The 14,455-nt window shown below is 41.1% G+C and overlaps 1 long non-coding RNA gene across 1 annotated transcript; it reads left to right on the plus strand.

Moving 5' to 3' along the window:
• The first annotated feature begins 7,138 nt into the window (after positions 1-7,138).
• LOC134298825 (uncharacterized) lies at positions 7,139-12,683 on the plus strand. The gene is made up of 2 exons (XR_010005915.1): positions 7,139-7,940; positions 12,171-12,683. It is a non-coding gene; the product is annotated as an uncharacterized LOC134298825 (long non-coding RNA).
• Positions 12,684-14,455: the final 1,772 nt, after the last annotated feature.

Consider the following 14,455-nt stretch of genomic DNA (forward strand, 5'->3'; position numbering starts at 1 on the left):
GAAGTGCACTGTGAATTGGGTAATATGGAGATGTGATAGCCTTTTGCTTAAATGTATGGCAGCTTCAGCTCATTTTGCGCATTTCAGGAATAGTTTCTTCATAATTAAAGTGTCAGAAAAACACATTTGTAACAAGAATGATGAAATTCATTCACAACAATTTTCTGGAGAGCAACTTTAAACTTCTTCTGCTCACTTAGTATCAGTTTTATACTTGCTCATAGCCCTTTCATCTTTCTTTCTTCTTTCTACTTCTCTCCCCCCTCCCCCCTCGTTTTCCTTATTATTGTAAAAAAATAATTGAGTGCTCTGAGAGCAACTATTGTCTGCATCTCTTTTGATGTTTATGAGAAGGATTTTGTCAGCCTTTTCTATGAATTCTAAAAATGTCAACATATCCAAACCTTGCAGAATTTTCTAGGATATAATTCCAAACCTGCAATGAGAATGAGCATTATTTTTGATGATAATTTGGCTAAATCAGAACACTAAACATCTTTTGAATGTGACAAAGAGTAGTGCTGTAGGAAATTCTGTATTGGTGTGGGATTAAAATCACGAAATTTTAGCTAAGGGCACATCTACACTGCAGAATTAATGCAGTTTAGCTGTCATGGCTCAATGCTGTAGAATCAGGGAAGTTGTAGTTTTACACTCTCTAGTCTTCGCTGTCCAAGAGTGCTAGTGCCTCACCAATTTACAACTCCCAGAATCCCCTAGCATTGAGCCATGACAGTTAAATTGGTCTCAAACTGCATTAATTCTACAGTGTAAATGCAACCTAGCAGCAGGAAAAGTGGAACAACTAATGATTAATTGGAATTCTCTCTGCCAAATTGGGATAGTTATCATGGCTGGTGGCAAGAGGAATTTGGTGGGATGTGGTTAACTGAAAGCAGAGTGGATTCTAGGAACTATACTCCCCCAAAAGAACTTTTCCAAACTCTTATATATTCCACTTTAGGTCTATCAGAGATCCCCCTCTCTTGACTTTTCAACCGTTTCCTTTTCCTCTTGAGCTGCATCCAATATCTCCTCTTGTTAATCTTACAAGATGCTTCATATTTTCTGTGAGGGTGTTGAACATTCTTTGTTTCCACTGATGTTAATGGAATAAGAGGCGATGGAATTAGCTCCAGCGATTCAGGAGACAAGCGGCACTGTAGTCAGCTTTAGAGTTTTCTCAAGCAAAGGTCAAGTATAATTGCACAAAGCAAATAAAGCATTCTGAATAATTTAGCACTTTAAAAAAAGGTTTGCCCTACCCATGCAGCTGCATAGCCATAATGGTTTTGTTAAGGAAAATAAAATGCCACAGACACATCTGTGCTATATTAAAGAGATATGGTTCTCTCCCCCCCCCCAACCCCGAGACAGTTTGTGCATTTGCAAGATTTTCTTCTAGCACCTGAAAACAATCCTGAATTGCCAAAACACAGAATATCACAATGTGGTACCCAACTTCAAACAGCTTCTCACTCCATTATTCTCCATCTGAGTCTGGTTGGGAGGTACATCTTTCTGGGTTCTCTTTATTAGCAGTTATATGGCTAGATATTTTATGGTGAACTTTGAAAAATAAATGAATTAAAAAAGAAAAGGGAGTACAGAAAATAATGTTTTGAAAACATCTGAGGGTAGACGTTTGATTATTACATCAAGCCTAACCAAGTTGCATAAAACTAATAGGACCCCATCACATGGAGGTCTTTAAGCCAGGGGACAGCGGGGCAATTCATTGGGCAGTGGAGCGAATCCATTGGGCAGTGGAGGAGACCACTGGGCAGCACCCCGCATTGCCCCCTTGCCACCATAGGGTGTTTCCTGTCTGTCCCTGGCTTAGTTCCATGCTGTCCGTGGCTTAGTCTATGAGAACACGGGTAGTTAACCATGTCCTCAGGGCTGCGTCTTAGCATGCCAAGACGCTGCCAAGATGGAGCTGGGATAGAGTCCTGCTGGAAATAACCCTGCGTCATGTGGTGGGCTTTGGCAGGTTCTGTCCTGGCTGCATCTCGACAACATCCTGGGATGGGCAAAAAGCTCCTTGTGATGAGGTCCTTAGGGTGTCGTCCAATTTGTGTCCTTTCAAAAATGGAAAGCATACTTCAATAGAAAGGAAAGCTATTTTCAGTCTGCTTTATTCTCTTGGATTTTGGCTAGTGGCTAGAGAGGCAACAGATTTTTCCAGCATGTTGTATGTATGCGTCTTCCATTATCACATAGGGTTGAATGCTAACACTTTAAAAAAGGAAACATGTTTTACTAACTTCTTCAACAGTTATCACATTTTTAAACAACATTGCCAATATACGTCTCTCTTTTCTCCACAGAATATGAGCACTGGAACATTAGTCGCTAGAGGATTTCCCTCTTCATTAAGAGTTATGCTTCGAATTTTCAATTAAAGCTAAGTCACTTTGGTTCATTTCCTATTGGCAACGGTAACGAAGTAGGTACTTAAGTTCATTGTAATGTTAGATAATGGAATAATAGCAGTGCTGTTTACACTGTAGTTAATGCACAAACAAGGAGGTTTAAAAGTCTTATATTTGTTTTGCAGGCACTTTGAGTTATAAGTGTTTTCTTCTGTCATGAATGGATGCTCCTTGTATTTAAAGTTATCCTAATAGGGAATCCAAGCAACCCAGCACCACCAGAAACAGAATGTGCAATCCATCAGGGACAGCAAGGCATAGAGATTATGAAAGGGCCATAACAATTCAGTGGCCAGATCTTCACATTGTTAGGGGAGATACTGGAGTGCTTCACTTGTTCAGTGTTAATAAGGTAGCAGATCCTTGAGAATAGATAAAGTAAAGCCAACTTTTATGTTTTCTGTTGCAAAGGTTATACTTTTGCCTTTCCCCTCAGTCAGGATCAACTTTGGATTCAGTCAAAACTGAAATGGGCATGAGTCATCAATTGCTTTCATCCGCCAGCACCTAGATGTGGCTGCTATACTTTTTGTTGTAGCAGGATATTGATTCTCAGAGAGTATAAAAGCAAAGATGAAACTTCTGCAGCAAAAAGGAGGGAGGAAGCCTAACTGTCATCTGTCTTCAGTAGGAAAGGTCCACTAATGTATGTGGAGGAAGAGGATGTGTCTTTGAAGGGCTGGGAGCCAATCTCCAGCTGGGGTGGTAGAACAGCAGCTTTCTACAATTTCCATGGTTTAATTGATGTGTGGCTTGAACTTGCAAAGAATTTCCAATGGGTTCAGTGGGTTTGCATCTTCCTTCCTTTCCAGTCATTATAATGCCAAGGTTCCCCTTTTGTCCTGCGTTGAATCTGACTTCTGGCTCAAAGCAGGCAGGACAGATTCAATATTCTTTATTCTGTCTCTCTAAGCAAATGAAAGAAAAAGCAAAAGCAATTGTTTCATCTCACAGAAGATTTCTGTATTCTGTTCGGACCCAGATTATTTGAAAAACCACATCTCTGTATACAAACCAGCATGAGCACTGCAATCTGTGGAGGAGGCCCTGCTCTCGGTCCCACCCCCGTCTCTGGTGGGAACTAGAGAGGGGGCCTTCGCTGTGGTCGCTCTCTGCCTCTTGAACTCCCTCCCTAAAGAACTAAAATGGTCCCATCTCTCCCCTCATTTAAAAAGCTTTAAAAAACTTACGTATGCACTTTAGCTTACGGAGATGAGGAGGACCAGTACATCTCTATATATACCCTCGCCTAGATATTGGACACCTACCGCCGTCTGTTGATGTAAACCATCTCAACTTTTAATGCCCCTTTAGACTAATTTTAAGAGTGTTTCATGTGATGTGATATATTATGTTTATTTTAGTAAATTTTCGGTTATTTTCAATCAGTTTTATAATTTTATGTTGAGATTGTTTTAGCCACTATTTTGATTTGTCATTTGTTTTTGGTTTTTTTCTGACATTGAATGTTTGCCATTTTGTTACTTTGCTGGAAACGACCCTGAGTCCCCTCGGGGAGATAGGGTGGGTTATAAATAAAGTGTTATTATTATTATTATTATTATTATTATTATTATTATTATTATTATTCCAAACAGTAAAAGTATGCTCTGTATGTGTGGTTGTGTGATTGAGGACCTCATCCCTCAAAGGAATGAGTGGGGGGAATCATCTTCTAAGTGTGACATTCAGTTCCCATCCCACCTTAAAATCCAAGAGTTCCCATCCCACCACAAACACCCAGTTTCAGCCATTTCTATGCGAACGGAAAGAAGTGGAATCAATCCCCCCCTCAGCTTTACAAGTCTCTGTTTCTACACACTTTGAAAATGAGATTAATCAGAAACAGTCCTGCATCGTTTGATGAGCTCCATGAGAATCCATCTTTAAAATAAATAGATATGATAAGAAGATGATTTCCCCCTTGTTCTCCACATCTTGTGGGACGATGACATCCTGAGTGGCAGCTATAAGCAAATGTGGGTGGTATTTAATTAATGTCTTTGCCTTCAAGTCATCTGTCAACTTATGGCAGCCCCATGAATTACATTGGGTTTTCTAATATATAACACTTAATGACATCACCAGGGAGCCAACCCAAGATCTCAGTTTTTGGCCTGCAAACCTCAGGACCTAGGACAATCCTGAAATGACAACCCTGCTGCATATCTCCATGACGTCTCTGGAAGAAAACATGGATAAAAACAGTAAAACAAAACAAAGAAAATCAATAGGAAAGTTGTGAGAGAATATGGGAATACAAAAGGAGTTTCCTCCATAGCTGTTAATAAACCAGTACATTACAGTACAATACCTATATCATGCAGGATGTATTTTAAGAAGCACTAACTACAGTAGAGTCTCACTTATCCAAGCTAAACGGGCAGAAGTTTGGATAGCAAATATCTTGGATAATAAGGAGGGATTAAGGAAAAGCCTATTAAACATCAAATTAGGTTATGATTTTACAAATTAAGCACCAAAACATCATGTTATACAACAAATTTGACAGAAAAAGTAGTTCAATACTCAGTAATGTTATGTTGCAATTACTGTATTTACGAATTTAGCACCAAAATATCACGATATATTGAAAACATTGACTACAAAAATGGCTTGGATAATCCAGAAGCTTGGATAAGTGAGACTCTACTGTACTTACATGTATTGTTTGGGCAGAGTAATTTAAAAGTCAGCTATGGCTAAAAACTCCCTATGTTTCTGATTCATTCAGTTATGATACTTGGAGGCATAGTTTAAAATGCAGGAAGAGTGACATTTTTCTGTAGCACACAAAGCCCAATACAAAGTCAATTGGGATTGTGTCTGTGCATAGAAAAGGCAGCATTTTGTCACTGGGTTTTTAGTTTCAGCTTAGTGCCAGTGTATGAATAATAAGCATTTAATAACACTATTCATTTCTGTCCTCTCCAGGCATGTAGCAAACACTTCCATGTGTATTCGAATTTGATTTAATAAGGGGAACTGCATTCTGCTCAGTTCCATCTCGCCACAATGACAGAGTTGCAGGCAGGCAAGCAGCTTTTCTGTTTGGATAGGCTAAGTCTCACTTGTAGTGAACTAGATAGCTTGAAGCCCTTCATGTTCTTGGACTTTATCTCCCATCATCCCTCATCTTTGATAGTATTGACCAGGGCTTCTGGAAGTTACAGTTCAAAAAGTATTTGTGGGTTACAAAATATTCCTATTTCTGGCAAATAGGCAAGAGACTGAATGTTTTGGACAGATGATGACATACTTTAAGACATTTTGCTTTTTAGGACTTGGAAATCTTCACACTGGCTAGTAGGGGTGTGCAATTCAGTTAAACCCCATACTGTTTTTAGTATCCAGATGTTGGTGGATTTTTGGGAGCCTCCCAAATTTGGTCAGGAAAAAAAACCAGTTTTTTGATCCAGCAGCCACCCAGAACCATCCAGGCTTCCCTTTCGTCACACGGAGGGAAATCTAAGCTTCAGTAAGACTTCTAGGTTCAGGTTTTAAATAGGGAGACCCGGCTGTTTCTCCTTCACTCACCCTTCTTTCCTAAGCTACTTCAAGCCTCAAGCCAGCTGGGTTCAGGTTTTAAGGGAGAAGAGATCTGGCTATTTCTCCTTTAAAACCTCAATCCAGCTGGGTTCAGCTTTCAAGGGAGACTTGTCTATTTCTCCCTCTACTCTCCCTTCTTTCCTAAGCCTGGGCTTCATGTTGCCAGAGGCAGCCCACACTGTCCTGCCTTCCCCCTCATCACATGGGTGGAAGCCTCTTTAAGCCAGCTCAACACATTTTTCCTTATGGACAGATGGGAAGCCTCCCATCCTTTCTGGGATTCCTTCTCCTTATATCCTTCAATAAGACTTGGGTTAAAGGAATCAGACTAAAGAAACCACCCTTTTCTGGGATCATTTGCCCTCAACATCCTTTTAAACACTTCAGTGGGAGCCACACTATCTGAAGTAGCACTAGTCATTTAAAAATATATATAAATTACATCCTCATTTTATGGCAGCTTTAGAAATTGTAAGATACGTCCTCTACTCCACATTTGAAGCTTGCCTCATGTGAAGGGCACCATCAGTGGCCGTTTTTTAAGGGTGTAGAAAGTAAGGTCAAGGTCAAGGTTTTCCCCTGACATTAAGTCTAGTAGTGTCTGACTCTGGGGTTGGTGTTCATCTCCATTTCTAAGCCAGAGAGCCAGCATTGTCTGTAGACACCTTCAAGGTCATGCGGCCAGCATGACTGCATGGAGCTCCATTACCTTTTTGCTGGAGCAGTACCTATTGATCTACTCACATTTGCTTGTTTCGAACTTCTAGATTGGCAGAAGCTGGGGCTAACAGTGGGAGTTCACCCCACTCACCAGATTGAACTGCTGACCTTTTGATCAGCAAGTTTAGCAGCTCAGCGGTTTAACTTGCTGCGCAATCAGGGTAGAAAATAAACAGTTTATTTATTGCTATTTGAGTCAAAAAGCAAGCTAAGCCATGCAGAGCTGTGAGTGGCACTGAGCATGGATGCTTCTCCATGCTCCATGTGTTGCTGAAAGAAACTGAAAGCATTCGTTTTCAGCATCCATGTGGTCTGTTGCAGCTGGAAAAAAATGGTGGTTGAGCTTGTGCCATTACGGCTGGCCGAAATGGCTGAATCAGTCGAAAAAGCCGGAGCCTGTTTTGAAAAATACATCCTTGCACAACCCTGGGGATACAAAACTGAGAACTTTCTCACATTGTAATGTATACATATTTTTTTTACATAGGAATTTCCTCTAAAACAGGCTATTGCATTGCTGGTTGCAAATTTTGAGTTTTCTCAAAAATTTCTCTGAGGTAGTTTTGTGATTTTTCATTTTTTTTCTTACTCTTGTAAGGCAGTAACATCCATGTTTGCTAATGAAATATCTCAAATATTTTGGGTGTGCAAAGATAGAGCAGGAAATGAGCGAAAATAGCTATGAGAAAGTTTTATCTGGTGGCTTCAAACAATTCACTTATTCGTAATTTGAATACTGCATCTGCAGTACAAGATGGCAAGGAAGGGCAATAGCAGAGCTTGTAAAAGTTACTTTTTGGGCTATGACTTTCAGAACCCCACATTGACCTGGAGTTGGGGGACTGCAAGCACTGCGTTAGGGAAAAAGTTATTTTTCAAGTTCTGGATTGACCTTTCCGTGTAGGGGCAAAATGAATAAGACTTGTGAGAGACTGGTGTGTATGTGTTCGAATAGCATTCACATCTCCTTTATAAATGTGTGGTTCATATAAAACTTGACCCTGTGCTGATTTAAGTGGAGAACAGTGTATTATGTTACAGGACACTTGGCTCTGAAAAGAGCAGCAGCTTTGAATCTTTTGGCAGCAGTGCCTGCGAAGACATCACTCTTTTCATTTCCTCTGTAGATGAAGGATGAGCCGTGTGACTGATCCCCTAAATGGAGCACATATTTAAATGGGTCTCCAGATAGTGGCTGGCATGCCCTCTCTCCTTGCTTCAGCTACAATATTACAGGTGCGTGCTTTGAATTCAAATAATGGGGCCAGGCTGATACTTTAGTACATGAAAGTATATACAGATTTAAAGTGTGTTTGTGTGTGTGTGTGTGTGTGTGTGTGTGTGTGTGAGAGAGAGAGAGAGAGAGAGAGAGAGATTTTCTCAGTAGTTTCATTTGTTCTACAGTCTGATCAGTTTCAATATTTCTCTTCCAGAATATAGGTACAGATGTTCAAAATCTCTATCTAATCTAATCTAATTAATTAATTAGTATTCTATCTAATCTAGTATTCTATCTAAGGCCCAGGCTGTGGCGCAGGCGGGAGAGCAAGCCAGCTGCAATTAACTGCAATGAATCACTCTGACCAGGAGGCCATGAGTTCGAGGCCCCTCGGAGCCTATGTTTGTTTATATTTGTTCTATGTTAAAAGGCATTGAATGTTTGCCTATAGGTGTAATGTGATCCGTCCTGAGTCCCCTTCGGGGTGAGAAGGGCGGAATATAAATGTTGTAAATAAATAATAATAATAAATAAATACCTTTCTTCTTGGAGCCTCCGGTGGCTCAGTGTGTTAAAACACTGAGCTGCTGAACTTGCGGACCAAAAGGTCCCAGGTTCAAATTCTGGCAGCAGAATGAACGCCTGCTGTTAGCCCCAGCTCCTGCCAACCTAGCAGTTCGAAAACATACAAATGTGAATAGATCAATAGGTACCGCTCCGGTGGGAAGGTAACGGCGTTCCATGCAGTCATGCCGGCCACATGACCTTGGAGGTGTCTACGGACAATGCCGGCTCTTCGACTTAGAAATGGAGATGAGCACCAACCCCCAGAGTCGGACATGACTGGGCTTAACGTCAGGGGAAACCGTTACCTTTTATCTTTCTTCCAGTACTGGGCCCAAGGTGGTGAGAACATTGCCTCCCTAAATTTTTTAACATTGCAGTAATTTAAACTTCAGTCGAACATTTAGGACTTTATTGGACACAGGGAGAGGAGCATCTTCTCCCAATTTCTTTCCATTTCTGGAATGGAGTCCCCCACATGATGCAGGGCTACTTCCGGCAGGACTCCGTAGGATTGTGTTCTGGCAGCAGAGAGAATTGGTGCCCAGAGGAGTTGGGTGTTTACCCAACTCCTGACTGAAGAAGGGAAGAGGAGGCAAAGAGGAAAACAACAGGGAAATGACGTGGGAAGAAAGAAGACGGACCCCGACAGGAGAGAAAAGAGTCTGACGGTTCTCTCCACTGTCTCCCGCTTTACCTCACTGAACCCCCTTTCCCCCTCCCCGTTTGATAAGATCCTTAGAAATACTATTTAGGCATTGGAATAACAGGGTCAGGCACAATTCCCAAGGGAAGGCAAACACAGCTAATATGTGAACACATGTGTGCAGACCTCTGTGTTGTGATATACATTTGGGAACAGAAAGAACATTTCATTTTGGGTTGGCAGAATTTTTATGGGAGGGAGACATAGCTATACTTGGGTGATTGGACTGTCCGGGATTGATGGGAGTTGTAGTCAAACACATTTAGAGAAAGCTATAATTGAATTAGCTAAGTCATTCATCCATAAGTCTACACAAGTTGAGCATCCCTTATCTAGAATTCTGAAATCTGAGATGCTACAATACAGTATCTAACATTATCCACGTGGGTAACTGAGATAGTGACATCTTTGCTTTCTGAGAATTCAGTGGACATAGACTTTGTTCCAAGCACAAAATTATTTTAAAAGATTGTAAAAAATACCTTTCATCTTAATGTGTGTAAGAAACATAAATGAATTTAGTGTTTATTGACCATTTTTAATTTTTAATTTTTATTTATTTATTTATTAAAATAGTCATAGATTAATTTTGTGTTTAAACTTGGGTCCCATTTCCTAAATTTCTCTTGAGCATAAATGGAAATACGGGTATTTCAAAATTCTCAAAACTTCTGGTACAAAGCATATCAGAGAAGGAATACTTAATCTGTACTTTAAATACACCAGATTCTAATGGATCTTGGAAGCTAAGTAGAGTCAGCTTGGTCAGTACTTGGATGGGAAACTGCTAATGAACACTGGAGGCTTTAGGCTATATATATTTCAGAGAATGGAACTGGCAAAGCTACTTTTGAATATTCTTTGCCTAAGAAAATCCCTTGAAATTTATGGGGTGGTCCTATGTTGACAGGTGACTAGAAGGCACATGCACACACACATTGCTAAATGCCTTTTCAAAGGGTTGCATTATGACATGTTGTAGACAGAGTACATGGCCAATTGACTGAGGACTAATCCACTAACTGACTGCAGGCTATACTTTAACAGCAGAGTTTCCATATGAACACTGTAGATTTCTGTCCTGCCCCCAAATTAGTTTTGCTTAAGGTGTATTTTAGATATCAAATTACTGCATACCTAACGTATTTTTCAATCCTCCTCCTGCAAAATCCATTCTTACTAGGTTGCAATCCCAAACCAATTCACTTTGTCCCTATTTGCAAACGGTCTTTTAAAACGACTGCCCCATTAATCTGTTAACGTGGTTAGAAAGAGCGCTACAACTGCCACCTATCAATATAACTAAATTAGAGACAGTTCACCAAAGGCAGACCCACAAGCGGGGGTGGCTGGGTGGAATGTATTTATTTTATGAAACTCACGCCTCTCTCAACTGGAAAGTGACAGCAATTCTGATAAAATGCTTTTATTATTTACTTTGAAGAAGTATCTATAGTTACATCCTGGCTATTGTCGAATCATTTCCATAATCTTGTTAAAGGGCAGGCAATAAAAGGAAAAGCACTTGAATGGAATGAAATGGCTTAGTAGCACCTGACATCTTTAATGGCATGTCAGTGATATGTAGATATCCTCTTTTCTGTCAAAACAGAGCACTGTTCTCTCGGCATTCAACAAATGCATTCCCTCTCTGAACTCAAGTATCATCCCTGTATAGCACCTTAGGAAGTGTATTTCTGCAATTTAATCATGACAACTAATGTTTATATGATGCAGTGACTTAGAGGGAAAAAACAGATAATGGTTAGATAACAGTCAGCTGTCACTGGCTCTATTGATGTAATTTCCATGTAACTACAAATCATGGGAGGTGATGCAGTGGGTTAAACTCTTGTACTGGCAGGACTGCTGACTTGACGGTTGGGTTGCTGACCTGAAGGTTGCCGGTTCAAATCCAACCCAAGGAGAGCGCAGATGAGCTCCCTCTATCAGCCCCAGCTCCATGTGAGGACATGAGAGAAGCCTTCCACAAGGATGGTAAAACATCAAAAAATCTGGGCATCTTGCAGATGGCCAATTCTCTCACACCAGAAGCAACTTGCAGTTTCTCAAGTTACTCCTCTCTCACACACAAAAACTGGTTAAGGAGAGTGCTTCACCAAATTACAAATCCTAAGATTCCATAGCATTGAGCTATGGCAGTTGAAGTGGTGTCAAACTGATTTCTCCTACATTGTAGATACATCCTTTGTCTCTTATAATACTAACACTTGTCTTTTATAATATTAACACTGAATTGTGGGAGATTCAGGGCAGAGAAAAGGAAGTACAGTAGAGTCTCACTTATCCAAGCTAAACGGGCCGGCAGAAGCTTGGATAAGCGAATATCTTTGATAATAAGGAGGGATTAATGAAAAGCCTATTAAACATCAAATAAGGTTATGATTTTACAAATTAAGCACCAAAACATCATTTTATACAACAAATTTGACAGAAAAAGTAGTTCAATACGCAGTAATATTATGTTGCAATTACTGTATTTATGAATTTAGCACCAAAATATCATGATATATTGAAAACATTGACTACAAAAATGGCTTGGATTATCCAGAGGCTTGGATAAGTGAGGCTTGGATAAGCGAGACTCTACTGTACTTCCTTATATTATGTACAGTTAGCATAGATGTCATAATAGATACCAATGCAGATCCTCAAAAAGAGGATCAGACAAATATATGTAGGATAAGGTCCAGGACAGCTATCAAGTACCAGAAGTATTAGAGCCATATGTCTTTGAGTATCACTTGATGAGGAATCCAAATTGAATGGTGCCATTGTTTCATGTATTACTTATGGGCTTTTCATAAGTATCTGATTGGCCACTGTAAAAGTGAGGTGCTGGATTAGGTGGTCCTTTGGTTGGGACTCCTCTTTTGTTCTTACAAAGGTGCTATCTGGAGCTAAACATTTGCACATCTGTACCAATTGAATGAAAATGTCACTTTTCATTTTCTAGGGACATTGTTCTCCTGCCATGAATGGGTTTGAACTCCAGGTCAAATGGTGTGTCAGTTTCATAATAAGGAAAGCATTCCAAACACTCTCTAGTACAGAATCTACACACGTGGAAGCAGAAAAACTGAGAGGGTAAAAAAGGCTTTTCTTCATTTTGTCTGCAAGGGCTGTGTAAACACAAACAAAACATTCTTTCAGTAGAGAACATGGAGAACTGGCAAGGAAACAAGAGCGTAATGGAGAAGACTGGTGGGCCACCCAGCCGCCTAATTATTGGCAGCATCTCTACATTTTTACAGCATGCCTCTCCTAACACAGCTTTGTGCAAAACAAAATGCAATATTGTCCCAGAGGTTCAAATAGACTGTTATTGTGTATACTGTAGACTGACGGTGCTTTTCTTTCCGTTGCATCAACCTACTGTGGAATTTTGAAGAGGCACATTAAATCCAATACTGCAACCTGCTGCTATCTCATCTTGCAACATATTAAAATTTAATTGATTGAGATGAAAGCGGAGAGTGTCTCATTTCATTTTCCATCCTGATCTTGAAGACAGTTGTGGCATTATTCACATTGTTTCCCAGAAGATAATAGTGAAGAAGTGGGGCACCGCCGAGCCTTGCGTTTGTGGGGACCACACTGTGCTTTTGAAGAATCACATCGTCACTCCCACAAGGGGCAGCAGATTTCTGATAACAGATGCCTCTGTAATGGCATTAAACAAAGCAGAGAAAGTAGATCTGAATTTGTTAAAAAGGTCTTACTGATATCAGAAAGATGGAAGAAGGTAAAGATGTACTGACTGTGCCAAGGGATGGAATCAACTGATACTCACTTAATCAAAATGCTATTAATTCATAAGGTGCTATGCTACAATATAAAAAAGATTGGGAGGAGGAATGTGGCAGCCACTTCAAGGATTCTGTTGCATGAAACAGGCAAACAGGCAAACAGGAAAACTGGCTGTGTTCATCTTGCTGATGGTCTGCCTCCTGTCTATAATTCACTCTTCCCTGTCAATAGCTCCCATGTTCACAATATCACCATATCCTATATTGGTGTGATGGGCCCATTCTGCTTCTGTGCCAGAATGCTAGCAGTAAAGTGCCATCAGGGGGCAAGATTCTCCTCTTTTCCTCCTCTTTCTCTTCCCCTCACTATTCCAAAGTTGTCCATTTTTCATTTTCTATTTTATAGTTATATTTGCCTTTTTTTGTTTTCCAAAGTTAGAATTCCAAACCAGCTCTGAAATAAATATAACTAATCATGGAATAGTGAAAGTATGGGGAAGGATGGTTACAAGGGGATGTCATGGAACCAAGTCCCAGGGCTGAATTTCCAAGCCCTGGACTTGGAGTCATAACATAAATAATTCCGGATGTCTCATGAAGCACCTGGCAGAAGAAGATAGAAGAGCCTGGGAACTCGGGGTTGAAAGTATAAACAATTATAATTGGTAGAATGTGTGGGAATAATAGTAATGTGATACAGGGGGTGGGATTTGGTGATGATATTTACGTGTGGTGTGACGTTACGACAGAGGTGATAAAAATGATTGTATGTAAACATTAGGTCATTCCCGACTTTTCCAAAGTCATGTATTCTTCAATAAAGATTGGATTTGAGAGCAGTAATCTTTGACCTGCGTTCAGACTGGTCCTTTGAAGTGAGCCTGACATTTAAGTCGGGAATCCCCGTTCTCACCCTCCTGCGGATTCGCAGTGAAGTGATAATGAGTGGAGAAGGCGATCAAAGCCTAAATGGAGCAGAGAGGCCTCTGCCAGGGGCCCGGCCGTTGGGGGAAGAAACGCTGCAAGCCATAGCTTCCTCTACGGGGTACCCCAGGCCGAACGGCGTGACCCAGAGGATTCCCAGAGGAGGAAGAGGCGTCTCGGCGGCTGCAGAAACCAGTTGGGGATCTGGAGGAAGCATGCCGGAGACCGTGGCCCTGCGGTTATCCATCCTGGAAACTAATTTATCCAGGCTGTCGGAAACCGTGGGGAGATTGGTGCCACTATTGGAAGAGAATCTCCAGAAGGAGCCCACCCGATATGGCGCCGAGAGAGAGCCAAGTAAAGAAAGGGCTTGGAGCCAGAGGGGCCAGCGCGCCTCAACGCAGAGCCCCGTGGCGGCGAGGGGCGAGGGGGATGAGGAATACTGGCAGGAACTGGAGTTCCGGGACAGAATGGCGCGCGAGGTGGAGCGCCAGCAAGCTCTGGGAACTCTGAGACCGCCAACTCCAACAGGACTCCCAACCCCCCGAATGGGCGTCGGGGTGGAAAG

The sequence above is a fragment of the Anolis carolinensis genome, chromosome 4 (genome assembly GCF_035594765.1).
Source record: "Anolis carolinensis isolate JA03-04 chromosome 4, rAnoCar3.1.pri, whole genome shotgun sequence".
NCBI classification, from domain to species: Eukaryota; Metazoa; Chordata; class Lepidosauria; order Squamata; family Dactyloidae; genus Anolis; species Anolis carolinensis.